The sequence below is a fragment of the Benincasa hispida genome, chromosome 12, assembly GCF_009727055.1.
Source record: "Benincasa hispida cultivar B227 chromosome 12, ASM972705v1, whole genome shotgun sequence".
Taxonomy (NCBI): Eukaryota; Viridiplantae; Streptophyta; class Magnoliopsida; order Cucurbitales; family Cucurbitaceae; genus Benincasa; species Benincasa hispida.
In genome coordinates this window covers 28,397,085-28,412,288 of record NC_052360.1, presented here as the reverse complement: position 1 = coordinate 28,412,288, position 15,204 = coordinate 28,397,085, and the positions used below count along the sequence as shown (strand labels likewise).

General features: G+C 37.0%; 1 non-coding gene across 1 annotated transcript; it reads left to right on the top strand.

Moving 5' to 3' along the window:
• Positions 1-12,791: 12,791 nt before the first annotated feature.
• Positions 12,792-12,898, top strand: LOC120068665. Its single transcript, XR_005479300.1, has one exon. It is a non-coding gene; the product is annotated as a small nucleolar RNA R71 (small nucleolar RNA).
• The last annotated feature ends 2,306 nt before the right edge of the window (positions 12,899-15,204 follow it).

The window sequence follows — 15,204 nt, the reverse complement described above, 5'->3', positions numbered from 1 at the left end:
ACATATTCCAAGTCCATTCCCTGCTTTGATTTTCTGGGATAACACTTCAGCTATTCACATTGCAAATAATCCAACTTTCCATGAGCGTACTATCAGGGTTGATGCCCTAAGTCTCGTTGTTCCGTAGTTTGTAAATTATTTATACAAATGAATTATTTATTTAATAAATAAAATATTATTTTATTTGACATTTAGTTTGCATTATCCCAAAACCAGTAAACTAAGATTTTAGGTTATTTAATGTAGCTTAGTGACATACAAGTGGATCACTTTAAGTAATAACCTGAAAGGTATGTAGTAGATGGACAAGGTTGGGTACCTTATCCTGATGACACTACAGATACGACCCACTTTGTAATTGTTACAATTATTGTAAAGTGTTACAAATAATTTGATCCTGGTGTATGCAATGTTACATACTACACCTGACATTTGTTATGTTGTGGGGATAGTCAGTAGATATAAGTCTAATCCAGGATTAGATCATTGGACGACCGTTAAAACTATCCTCAAGTATCTTAGGAGAATAAGGGACTACATGCATGTGTATGGGTCTAAGGATTTGATTTTTACAGGATACACTAACTCTGATTTTCAGACTAATAGAAGTTCTAGGAAATCCACTTCATGATTAGTGTACACTTTTAATGGAGGGGTTTTAGTCTCAAAAAGTACCAAGAAAGTGTACATTGCTGACTCCACCATAGAGGCAGAATATGTAACAGGATGTGAAACTGCGAAAGAGGTTGTATGGCTTAGGAAATTCTTGACTAATCTGGAAGTTGTTTCGGATATGTCAAAGCCCATTACCCTTTATTGTGATAATAGTGGTGTTGTGGCTAATTTCAGGGAGCCCAGAAGACACAAGTGTGGAAAGCATATTGAGTGCAAGTATCAACTGATTCGGGAGATTGTGCATCGAGAGGACATGATCATCACGAAGATCGCTTCGAAGCACAACGTATCTTATCTATCTACAAAGGCCCTCATGGCTAAGGGGTTTGAGGGTCACCTGGAGAGTCTAAGTCTAGGGGACAGGCCGCATCTAGTCTAGGGCAAGTAGGAGATTTTACTAGTTGCATATTGTATTCCCTAGTTTCTTATTTTTATGTAGTGTTGTACTTGTTTGTACTTTTTTATGTACACTTCACTAGCTTTAGGATAAGTAGGAGATTCTTAGGGTCTATGTCCTAAATCTCATGGTCTTGTAGTTTATAATTGTATTGTACAAACATTTATTTATCTAATAAAATAAGAGGTATTTTATTTGACATTTAGTTGCATTAACCCACAAAAACCAATAAACTAATATCCAAGATTATCTTTTGTAACTTAAATATGTATGTGGAGACATACAGATGAATCGTGTTTAGGAGATAACATAAAAGGTCTGTAGTAGATGGATAAGGCTAGGTACCTTATCCTAGTGAAACTACGAGTACGACCTGCTTTGTAGTTGATACAATTGTTGTAAAGTGCTACAAATGATCCGATCCTGATCATTCATGCAGAGACATGTGAGTCGAGGTATAATATACAAAGAGTTTGTATAAGACCGGACCACAAAATGAATAGTCCCTCTATATAACACCATTAATAGAAGAGACTTATATTTCACTAGGATTACCATAAATGACTTGACCTGAATCCTAAGTGAGTTGTGAACTCTTGCCTATGAAGGCGGTTCTTTGATCTGCTTGGGTGAGAGTGACCAATTTCATCGATTCAATATGCTTACCATTTTAGGGATTTGTCTGATTGGGAAACTGAGAACGCAATTACACAAGAAGGAATTCACTTCTTCCCTACTGTTAGGGCAAGTAGATAAATTGCTCCCTTAAGGGCTGATTTCAGGGCTTGAACAATGTGCTACCACACCCTCTTCTTGCCTAAGAGGGATTCGATTATATTTGGACCATAACTAATTATTCATTGTGTTCTGCTCAAGTATTTTGAGGAAATCATTGGTTCTAAAGGTATATACTAACGTTTGCTCCTCATTTTTGGTTTTAGGATGGATTTTCCATTTTTTATATGCATTCCATAGAACATCTGGGATTGGGAAGCATGGGTCATAGGAACTAACGGTTCTTATGGGGAAGTCAGGTATAGGGACCAAAGGGTTGGGATTGATAATACCAATGGTCGGTTTCAATCCTACTACAAGTGGTTGAGCTTCTTGAGATTGGAGCTGCGAAGATTTTGAAGGTGAATAAGGTTGAATCGTTTTTTAAGAAGGTGGTTGAGGATCACTTGAATGAGTGAGTTGAGGATCACTAGAAAGAGAATCTCTCATTTTCCTATTTTTCACATCCTCAAGTGTGAATTTGGTTGGTTTTTTCCTTTTCTGACATTCACAATCATTTTTATCCTACATTTAAATTATAAATTTAGTGACAGTACAATGTTAAGGTAACTAATTCATGCAATAGCCTTACCTTAACTTTAGTGGCATCCTTTTGAGTTGAAATCCCCACAACCTTGGTTGAATCTGAATCGAAATGCCTCTAAAATTGAACATTTGAGTGGGGAGTTCATGTATTTCATCAGTGGTCTGATGAACTGATTGTTCATTGATAGTTGGATCATTGATGGTGGTGTCCATCAATTCAGATATTGGAGTCAGTTCTTGAGTTTTAGACTGCTCACTAATCATCCCAACTAGCTGTTCATTAACATGTCTGCATTGGTCTAAGGGGATCTTCTCCATAGTGAGTTTCTTTGTGTGTGTGAGGGGGATCTTCTGAAAGAGTTAAATAACATGCAGTAGAAGTATCAAGGATCCATAAGCATTCAAATTCACTAATTTTGACAGAAACTAAAGCATGCTTTTCTAAAAAGAGGGTTTTAAGATCATACCTTTGAAGAACTCTCCAAGAATCCGAATGTACAGCAGCAGTCTTCACCAGAGATCACTATGAACCACCTCAAAGTCTTCCTTACTATCCTATCGGAGCTTTAGACAAAGATGTGGGACTCAAGAACAACTTGAAATGGTGAAGAACAGTGAAGAACACACAGCAGCCGAATGAAAGAACACTTTTCTTCTTATAGAGATTTTCTCTCAAAATTTCTGCATTCTTTCTTCTCAAATGACTCCAAACTTCTTTATATATTGTAGATGAACATGCAAAGAATTGAATTTCATGACTTGCAGCTCATGCTTGGAGAATTAATGAAGAGAAGTTAATGGCTTTTGTATGAGCAGGAAGATGAAGATAATGGAAAAAATGCATTCTCCATTTTAATCAACATGCAAAACCAATTTGAATTTTCTTTTAAAAATCAAAAATGATTTCAAAACCATTTTGATAAATAAAACTGAAAAATGATTTTCTTAAATTAATTTAAAAAATATTAATTTAATATCAAATATTAAATCAATTTTTGCAAAATAATCATCTTCATATATTTAAATCATATTTAAATATATATTCTCCTGTTTCGTTTAATTTGAACGTTTCAAATTAATTTCTCAAGCTACTCTAAAGCTTATCCATTTACGAGTTAGTAGGTGGACCTCGCGGACCTACAGATCATAGGCTCCAACGATTCAAGATTAATCGGCTAAACTCATTAGTCCGATCTAACCCCCATTCGTTAACTAATGGGACACTCCACTATAGCTCATAGTTGAACTCCCCTTACTGTAGATATATTATGTCCACTTAATAACCATAATCAGTAAGTCGATCCTTCACAGGTTGTTCGTAATCACAGCTAGGTCAAAAATATCGTTTTACCCCTGTGAATACATCTTGATCCTTAAGTTTCGACTAATCCTCTAATAAACAGTTTTGATTCATAATCTTTATGAATCAAATCCTTTCTCTATCATGAGAAGGTGGGGCCCCGATTGTTCAAGACCTGGAATCAGTACTTAAGAGAACAACCTATCTGCTAACCCTAAATAGGGTAGAAGTGAATTTCATCTTGCAAGGCTATGTCCCCAACTATTCATCCAGTCTTATCCCCAAAATGGTAAGCTTATTGAGCAGTGTTGTTGGACTACTCTCACCGTTTGCAGATCAAAGGATAATCCCGAACAAACAGGAGTTCATAGCTAGCTCAGGATTAAGAGAGTTAACCTAGGTTATATGATAAATGAAATAGTCAGTTTTAACAGTAAACGATCATTATAAAGAAAAGTGACTATTTTCGTGGTTCATACTATATGCAAACTCATTGCATAAGATGCCCTCACTCACATGTCTCAACAAGAACAATTTGTGGATCACATCGTTTGTAGCACCTTACAACCTCTTGTAACAACTACAAAGTGAGCCGCATTCAATATTGTTACCAAGATGAGATACCCAATTTCATCCATATACTTATTAGACCATTTAGGCTATATACTGTCAACTTGATCCTGTTTATGTCACTACATAAAGTTACAACATTCAGACTATAACCAAGGATGTATTTATTGGATTTTCATAATAAGATGTAAAATCAACAAGTCATTATTATTGATAAATAGAATGTTTAACACGAACAGCGAGTTCTAGGACATTCCTAACATCTTTTGTACTCGTCTGATGAACCTCTGTATTGTTACCATCATCATTATTATCGTCACAAGAAATTCCCTCATAATTGTCCCTCTCATCATGATGAGTCCTTATGTTATTACTATCCTAAACAAATCAAGCGAAATTTTTGTTAAGTGAGGTAATAGATGAAGAATATCTAAATGATTGTTTAATAATCTTAAATGATCATCTATATTTTCTAAACAATCACTTAAGAATATGTAAACGATCATTTAGAAAATCTAAACGGCCATTTAAGACTATCTAAACGATCGTTTAAGATTATCTGAATGATCATCAAAGAATATTTAAACGGTCGTTTAGAAAATATAAGCGATCTAAACAATCTTATAAGACTATGTGAACGATAGTCTATTTGATAATATCTAAACGATTGTACATAAATACATACCTTATTCAGACAATGGACTATCATCTTTATTTCATTCAGTTATTGGCTCATCAGATGATGTTAGACAGTAAATGTCTTCTTTAATTTCCTCCTTAAGAACCTTGTAGGATTTGGAATGACAAGGTCTTAAGGACCTCTGCTTCCCATTTGATGTTTCGTCACGTGCTCTCTTACCCTTCAGGGGGTTAGTCTGAACCGGCATACATGGTTCCGGCTCCATGGGATTAGTCTGAACCGTCATATGTGGTTCTGGCTCTATACGTTGTATATTTACAGGGTGATCTACATGGGGTTCATGTTTTTCGTGCCCCCTAAAAGATTCGTGAGTATTGATGGAGTGTCCAATCCCTTCGATCCTTCTTTCTCCAACAACATAAATCACATTAAGTCTTTCGAGTTGGTTCTCCTTGTACCTTATCTCCTCTATGCTAGGTACAAGTCTCGACACAACAATAGTCTGTACATAAACAAATGAGCAAGTCATAATGCATGAAACTATAAACAAATGAGCAAGTCAGAAGCGATCAGTCAGTTAATTTTTTTGGCTGGAAAACTTTATTGCTCAATGATTTATAAGATGGAGTAAAAGAACAGGTCCATCTAAGAATTCTAGAAATTGTAACCTTGCTAACTTTGGTGGCTATGAACTTACTCGATGTGGACAAAATTTCGTAAGCCTAAACCTACGACATGGGAACTTTGTTACACGTACATAATACACAGGTTCAATGTATATTAAAGTGAATCAGAAACAAAAGTACATGGAATACCTAGAATGCAAGTGTGAATCCCTTTATACAGTAATATGAGGCATGGTGATCATTTTCTACTTTCTTTGCAGTCTACGGTGCCTAATTTCGCTGGGATCCTACTCGTCGCAACCTTTTAATGTAATAAAACAACCCATGGCCTACAATTTCAGAGCTGTAATCAAAATCCATCCATGATATCATGACTCGATGATGAAATCCATGGGTCTAACCAGTATATATAGCCAAATTTTGGCGAGATTCTCTCATAATCTAATGAAATTTCATAAGATTATGTTATCTAAATTGAATTCAAAATGTTGAGTGGTTGGTTGGTTTGGAATTTTGTTTTTTTTAGCTAAAATTGGTTAAGCAAAAAAAAAAAAAATCAACTGATTTCTCTGTCTCAAGCTATAGAATATCAAAGCCCAAATTCATTTCAAAGTGGGAATGTTGTTCAGTTCAAAAATCAATTGAATCCAAATTCAAGATCTTAGTAGTATAACGACTTTATCTCGAAACAAAATTCCACCGAGTCAAATTCAATTTTATCCAAACCATAAGTCTAAATTTCAGGCAAAATCCAAAATTATCCAAATTTCATATCAAAATTAAATTAATATTGAAATTGCACTGATATTTAGTCCAAAATTCTATTCTTATCCAAACCAAAATTTTGGATGGCAATTTCTTTTCAAATCATAAAATTTGGCCCGTTCAAATTCGTTCTTTATTTTCAAACCAAATTAAATTGAGGGTAAGACTTTAATTTTGTCTAAAATTTGGCATAGTCCAAATTTTTATTTCAAATCAAAATTGATTGAGATTCATTCAACCAATATTCTATTCCAAATCCAAGTAAAATATTTTGGGTAGAAACTCAATTCCACTCCAAATCTTCCAATTTTGGGGTAAACTTCAAAGTAAATCAAAACCAATTTTGAGGAGGAGCTTTCATTTTTTTTATATATATTTCTAGGTGGGAAAGTTTAATTCAAATCCATACCATATTTTTGGATTTAACAAAAATTATATTCAAATTCAATTATTTCTCGAGTCAAAATTTGACATGCTCTAAATTTTATGTCAAATCAAATTGGGAATAAAAAAATTACTATTCCAAATTCAAATCAAGATTTGAGTACCAACAAAATTTCATCTGAACGCCAAGACATTGGCATAATCTAATTGTTGTCTCAATCAAAATATAGGCACACTCCAAGCATCCACCAGATCAAAGTTGAAGGAAAGAGAAAGACAAAGTCAAAATTCTACTTCAAATTCACATGAAGAATAGAGTATATTCCAAATCAAAAAAAAAAAAATTGTTAGAATTTGGGATACTACTAAAAAAATTCAATTTGTAATTAAAGTGGAGCATAAATTCTACTTTCGTTCAAACTAATTTTTACTCAGGGACAAGAAAGTCAAAAACTAAAATTCATCTTTTGTTTACTTGGCGAAACTATGTCAAGCAAACAAAATTCCAAATAAAAAAATTGAGCTAAATTTTCATATTTTGATCATGATGTTGCATCAAATTAAAGGAGTCGAAATCATACTTTAATTTTAAATTACATTTTTCGAGATTCACCCACCGTATAGACGTGCATAAATCTCGGAAAGGGGCGTTTATTGAATGAGAAATTTCGACAAATCAAAAGTTGCAACGTCATCACAACGAAAGCCCAAACCTATTGTGAAAATTATAAATAGATTGGGACAGGTAATTAAAATTGCTCAGGCTCAACCCAATTCAAGCCCATGACATAAATTTGGGCCAAAGAAAAGACTGGGACCAAGCCCAACTTTATCCCGAGCTTAAAAGCAAATAGGCCTAAGCCCATGTAAGGCCCATGAGGAACCTCTATAAATAGAGGTCTTCCCTCTTCATTTCGAGGGAGGAGAAAAATAGAAGGAAAAGCTCTAAAGATTGAAGTCCTGAAGAATTGAAGACCGAAGTTTTGAAGATTTAGATATTGAAGCTCCTAAATTCTCAAACTCCAAAGACCGAAGCTCTCAAGATCTAAAGAATTGAAGACTGAAGCTCTTCGAGCTTTCAAGTTCTCAAGTCTTTAAGATCAAAGTTCTTAAGCTCTCAAGTGCTAAAGATTGAAGCCTTTCAAGTTCCAAAGACTGAAGCACTCAAGTCTTAAAGAACTGAAGATCGAGACTATTAGAAGATTAAAAGACTTCAACAAATTTACCCTATCTTCACAACCTACAAGCTGAAGATTCAATCTCCTCAAACTTAAGGAAAAGCTCACAAGCCGATCAACAAGCCAGAGGCTAATCCAAGTTGATCAACCAATCATGGGCCGATTCAAACTGATCAACAAGCCCAAAGGCCGATCCCTCAAGAAGATCATCAATCTCAAAGACCGATCATTCAAGAAGATCAATGTTAACTCTAAAAAAGAGCTAAGGTTATGACCTTAACTTTACTATTTTTAGGTAATTCTTGTGTTTATCTGTCTTATTTTGTAGTAGAATTGATCCGATGGAGCAAGTACGTTACAAAGATGAAAAATCAAGCAAAAAGGACAGTAAATCGGGAGTCCATTGCACCTAAATGACCTGAGTTGACAAAAAACCAATCAACCTTGTTTCAACGTTTGATGCGTTGCTAATGTGATAAAATAATGGTGTATATTGTGATGGTGGTGTATGCGTTGTGCAAGCAAGTTTTTCTAGCAAAATCCAAGTATAAATCCTACTAGGTTGCGTGGTAAGCCTAGGGTCGAACACACGGACTATGGAGACAATATGCGACGATGATTTCAGATTAGTTAGCATTGACAAATAAAATAATGAGTTGGTTGGAATGTTTGTTTAAGGTATAGATTCTATGCGGTGGAATTGAAAAAAGAGTTAATAACACGAAAGTTACAATGAGTATGTGGGGGAACGGGTTGAGAAGGGATTTAACTAACACTTCCTAAGATTGCGTTCACGTTATGCGATCATGCAACATACATACAACAAAAAATCATCTCTCAATGAAAATGCTATAGCTCTTAGTTTCAGGACGCATGCAATATATGTGATGATGTCTATAGGACTTACGTCTAAGCCTCTATTCTTGTCTATGCGATGATGAATGACACACATATACACAAGGCGACCGCATACTACCATAACTTATTTCTAGGGTGCATGCGATGCATGTTAGCAAATAGAACTTATCTCTAAGTTTCTATCTCTTGCTTATGTGGTTCTAATCTAACTTTCTCAAGCTTAGATTCTAGCCTAGCTCTCTCAAGCCTAGGTTCTTTCTTTAAACTCTCTCTCGATCAGCTCTAAAGGAGTGATGGACGAATGCATAAGACAAGATGATCGCATACAATGAAGATCTTAGGTCATGCTAGCTAAATGTTTCTCAACCCATTTGGAAGTTTAGTTACTCATGCTTAATGTAAAGAGAGTGAACAGATGTAGAGATGCAGTTTCCATTTTATAAATGAAATCAGAATACAGAATGACAATGGGAAGTAAGGATAGGGAGCCTGGTAGCAATGTCTTGCTTCCCAAGGCTTTTACACTACGTTTTTCTCTATTCTATCCAAAAGAGTAATCTTGCTTTCGTAAGAGTCGACTCTCTCTCTGTTCTCAACGCTTCCCGGCACTCTCTCGAGCTGACCAGGAACGATCCTCCGATGTCTTCTCTCTTCGCTCGCCTCCACCTTCTAAGTATAAGAAAACTATGAACAATGGCTAACTATCTTCTGTATGGTGAACTTTCAATCTAGCTTAGCTGCTTTTTCGGTGGTGGCCTTCGGTATTTATAAAGATCAAGGTGAAGAAGCTTTTCTCTCAAATGATTGCACTGATGGGATGTCATTAAATCTCTGACTGATGCGCCAATTAATTGTCACCGAAAAGTTGAGTGTACTTGCTACAGTGTGTTGTTAACGGCTTGTCAACTAAATTCGGATTCGACCGTCATCAGCTTTCTGTTCCATCATGATTTATTAAGTTTTCACCTCGATACGTCGTCTTTATGAGACCACCTTCTTGAGTAGATCTTCACGAACGCATACGATCGCATAGCCTTGCAGTCGCAATCTCTAAATGCGCTCGGACGCTGAATTCCTTGGATCGCAATTCTGCCTTGCGCCAATGCATTTTCCTACACAAAATACGTAAATTAGTTGTTTTAATGCGATGGATGCATACGATCGCAATGTTCTTAACTTAATGCTTTTGGACACGAATTTACATATTTTTACCGTCGCAACCCTACATTGTTTTATATCTTTTTGTTGTAATAACGTGCATTTCAGCCCGTTATCACACCCCCAAATTTAAAACAATGCTTGTCTTCAAGCATAAACTAAAGATTTGCTCTAGAAAGTCTGCCGCCTTCTTATTTTTTAGATTTCTCAAGGTTGCCTTATTCAAATCCTATGTACCAAAATATCCTTAATTCCTATCCAGGTCTCTTCTTAAAATATTTCTAAAATTTAGGGACCACAAATTTAATCTTAAAAAAAATACTTTACTTGTTTCCAGGGCAACGCATGATTTATTTTATAAAAAAAAGCTTTTTCAACTGGGGTGTTTTCAAATGATTTTTATCCTTGCATAGTTTAGATATTCTTTTTATGACCTTGCGCATATCCAAGTGTCTAGCCTTCATTTTGGCTTGCCCCCACATGTGTCATGTGAGCATCCAACTATGAGCAAGGCACTCTTTCTCAGTCAAAACTCATAACCATTTGGTAGTAGAGTTGCAATCATTTTATTTATGCGTTGATCACGATTCTTATCTTTGTTTTGGCTTGCCCCCACGTGTGTCATGCGAATATCCAACTACGAGTAGGATCTGATCGCAACGTTATGATTTTTTTTTTATATAGAGATCTAAAAATAGCAAGGTTGAAAATAAATATCACACCCCTAAATTTAAACACAGCAATGTCCTCATTGCTAAAAAATTGAAAGAATTCATGCGATGCTCTTAGGAGGTTTCATAACGGTCAGTTTGAAAGAAAGCTAGTGGACCACTAACTTCTAGAAATATTTCATGAATTTACTGTCCTAAAATTAAGTTGACTCTAGTGCCTATGATGAAAAATAGAGGCATGCGTTTCATCATTGAAATCATAATTGGCAAAGAAAAACAATGCGGTGACTTACTAAAGTAATCAAGATTTCATGATTGCGTCAACTAAAGAGGATGTGATGATAAAATTATTAAAGTTAAAAATGAGATGCGAGAGTACAAAATTTGGAACAAACAAAGTCAAGTAAAGATACAACCACCAAATTTGCTCTGTCGCCCGCATCATTTATGATCGCATCCTTCTTTGCAGCAAGCCGATTTCTTCGATTGTGGTGGTTGTCCAAACTAGTCACGTCTTTCGGTTATCGTGTAGCTCCCCTGCAGTCATTCACCACGATCATTGCAAAGAAAATATTGAGAGGGTCAAAAGTGTAAACGACATTTTTTTTATGCAAATAACGGAAAAAAATGATAACGGATATAAAGAGGTAGAATTGATTTCATGAAGATTTCAACGGATACTTCAAAAAGATTGCATCCCTAATAAATTTGAGTTGCATGCTTGTGCATGTACCGCTTATTCCTTTCAATCTAGGCTCTTTGCGTCCAAGGCGATTTTCTCTTCTTTTCTCGATCTTCTAGAATCTTGATTGCCTCAATCTGGAGCTTTTTCCCATTAACGTTCATCAAGATTTCTCCCTTGTGTACATCAATTTGAGTGTGATCGATCGATAGGAATGGTCATCCCAATATGATGGGCGCATCTTCGTCCGCTTTATGATCTAGAATGATAAAGTCTATCGGTAAAATGTATTTGTCAATTGAGACCGCGACATCCTTCAACTCTCCCTCGGGGTGTACTCGTGATCTGTCCGCAAGCAAGAGCGTCTCCTTCGTGGGCATTAGCTCTCCCATATTCAATCGTTTGAAAATTGATAGTGGCATTAAGTTTATGCTCGCCCCAAGATCGCATAGTGCTTGACCAATATAGATCCCCCCAATTGAGCAAGGTATCGTGAAGCTTCTTGGGTTGCACATTTTTTGTGGGATCATAGTATTTAACCCTTGCGTTAGTGCCACTATAGCGATCTTTTCTTCATCATTCTGTTTCTTTTTCAATCTCTGCGGGAATGGTGGTAACTGTACTTCTTCTATCTTGTGTTCTAGAGGCTTGTAGGTGGATGCAACTTCTGGGTTCATCTTTTCGGGCTCTTCTGAATCATATGTCAACGAGTTCTTGGTTTTCACCACATTTGGGTTGGTCCTGATGGGCTCTTCCCCTTCTTCCGCTGTCATTTTTTCACTTAGCAAGGAGACTGCTAGGCATTATTCATTTCCTGTACCCCCAGAGTTGCGAGGGAGCTCAATTGAGTTCTGCAACACTCCTTACGGTCTATTTTTGAGCTCGCCTGCAATCTGTCCTATCTGAATTTCAAGGTTACAAATAGACGTCGCTTGATTCTGGAGTACTGTTTCATTTTTCTCAATATATTGCTTCAATAAGCTTTCTAAAGATGAAGATTGCGGCACTTGCAAACTAATGGCTTGATTCTGCGTTTGACCATTCATTCGCAGGAAAAATTCTGGTGGCCCTTCCTTTTGTGCCATAGGTTGATAGCTTTGTTGTTGATTTTTTCATGCGAAATTGGGGTGATTTCTCCATCCGGGGTTGTACGTATCAGCGAAGGGGTTATTCATTATGAAGCACACTGACTGCGGATTCCTTGGGCATTCTTCAATCAGATGTGCTTCCCCACAGGTGACGCAACTCGTGGTCGTTTGAGCGATTGCGTTGACCTGCCCTTTATGCGTTCCCATGCTACTGATTGTGATTCCTTGTATTAAATTCATCATTGCATTCATTTGGTTTTGTAGGGATGCGATGGTCCCATTGCTTGCATCACTGTTTTTTATTCTCTGTCGTTGATCACTTTCTCTCCAGTCTTCATGATTCTTTGAAATGCGATCAAGTATGTTCTTAGCCTCGTCGTATGTCTTGTCAAGCAGACTTCAGCTGCTACCGCATTGGCAGCCGTCTGTGTGCAGGGTTCAAATCGTGGTAGAAAATTTCCATCTATAGACAATCTGGTAAGCCATTGTGCGGACAATCTCGCACCAATCGCTTAAACCTCGCCCAGGCGTCACTGAGTGATTCGTCGATTTCTTGTTCAAAATTAGTGATCAGCTTCCTCCATCTTGCGTTTTCTATCGGAGGGAAGTACTTCTTCATGAATTTTTCCGCTACCTATTCCCACGATGTAATCTCCCCTGGTTCGAGAGAATAGGCCCACTTCCGTGCTTGGTCACACAATGAAAATGGGAACAGTGTTAGTCGAACCTCCTCAACGAAGATGTTTGGGAACACAAACGTATTACAGATTTAAATAAAACTCCGGAGGTGAGCCTGTGGATCCTTGCCACGCTTACCAGCAAACTGTCCGGCAGTTTGAATCATTTGCAGCATCACCGGTTTCATCTCGAATCTTAATCCGTCCAGAGTTGGCCTCATAATTCCTGGTGAGAAATCATAAAGGTTGGGCGACGCATAGTCCCGGATGGGCCTATTACGGTCGTTCGACAAGAAAATAGGGTTCTCCATGACATTATTTGCATTGGGTGCTCTGTCTTCCGGTTGCTCTGCTATGTTGGGATTCTCTCTTGTTGTTGATGTAGGCGGTTGTCTCTTCTTCTTCTTTGGAAAGTTCTCTCAATTTCTGGGTCGTAATCGGGCTCAGAAGCTTGTCTTTTGCTCATACGATGCCTACTTCTTCCCTTACCAAAGGAGAGGCAGTGCACATGGATGGAAAGCTACAAAGAAAATCAAAAAGTTACCGTTAGCACAATATGTACTACCGTAGTCCTCGACAACGGTGCCAAAAACTTGATGCGTTGCTAATATGATGAAATAATGGTTTATATTGCGTTGGTGGTGTATGCGTTGTGCACGTAAGTTTTCCTAGCAAAATCCAAGTATAAATCCTACTAGGTTGCCTGGTAAGCCCAGGGTCGAACACAGGGACTATGGAGACAGTATGCGACGGTAATTTCAGATTACTTTGCATTGACAAATAAAACAATGAGTTGGTTGGTATGTTTGTTTAAGGTATAGATTCTATGCGGCGGAATTGAGAAAAGAGTTAATAACACGAAAGTTACAATGAGTATGTTGTTGGGGTTAATGCCCTAAAGTCTCGTGTCCTTTCCCAACGTAAAGGTAAGTAGATAGATGGCTCCTTTAAGGGCTGATTCTGGGGCTTAAACGATATGGCGCCATACACCTTCTCTTGGCCCGAGAGGTGTTCACACATAGTTGGACTATGTTGTATTGTTCATTAGAGGAATCATTGGTACTTAAAGAGTAAGATGTAACTACAGGGGCAAAACGGTAAATTGGTCCAGCTGTACTTACGAGCATCTGTGAAGGGTCATCGTACTCATGATTGGTTGTATCCAATGGACACAGAAATATATCTATGGTAAGAAGAGTTCAACTGTTTGTCTTTAGTGGAATCACTGACAGTTAACGGATGGTGAATCTCGTGGCTAAAGAGTTTAGTCAGCTATTCATGTACCGTTGGAGCTTCGAGCCACAGGTTCATTAGGTCACCTGGGTAGCTTGGAAAAAGTCGAGAACCAGTGTGTGGGTTAATTTGAAATGTTCAAATTGACAAGAGGAAGTACAATTATATATAATATAATTGGAATAGCTAATTATATATGATATAATTGGCTAACTGTATGAGATACATTATTTTGGAGGAAATTAGATATAAATATGATTTATATCAAATATAGGAAAAATACTATGGTAGATATATGATATCAAACTATAGGATATAAATATAATATGGTTATATTTATTAAATAAATTACTTGATTAATTATTTTTAATTAACCAAATCTCACGTTTAAGAATTGGAATCGTGGGCACCGAAGGTTATAGTAACCGGCAGAATACAAGTTGAAAATAGTTTTATATTTGTGAGAGATTTTGAGTCGTGAAAAAGATCCCCGAGCCAAAAAAAAAAAAAATTCGTGAAAGACTGATCGTCGAGAGCCTATACGATAGCTTCTCAGTCGTCTAAACGATCTTCTATCTCATGCGTCCCTTAAACGATTGTATATCAATTTTCTAAACGATCGTCCAGTTTTTCCTAAACGATCGTGTAGTTTTACTATACGATAGTAAAGTTCTTGTCGTCTACACGATTTCGTCTCCTCCGTCTTCTACCAAACTCACCAGAGCCCACTCTCTGGGCTTTTGACGCCGAGGATACTCGGGTCTTCCTATTGGTGGTGTTGTTCCTGTCATCTTGATCGTGTACGTCCGGATCGTGCAGTATCAAATGAGAGACTCGCCGGGGTGCTAGTAGATCGGTGGAGTTCTTCTGCTGTCGTGGGTTCATACATTCGAAGATTGTCTTCCTCTGGTAATCAACCTCTTCTCTATGCTTTATTGTATACTGAGCATGCTGTTGTTGAATTGTATTATGCATAACTGTT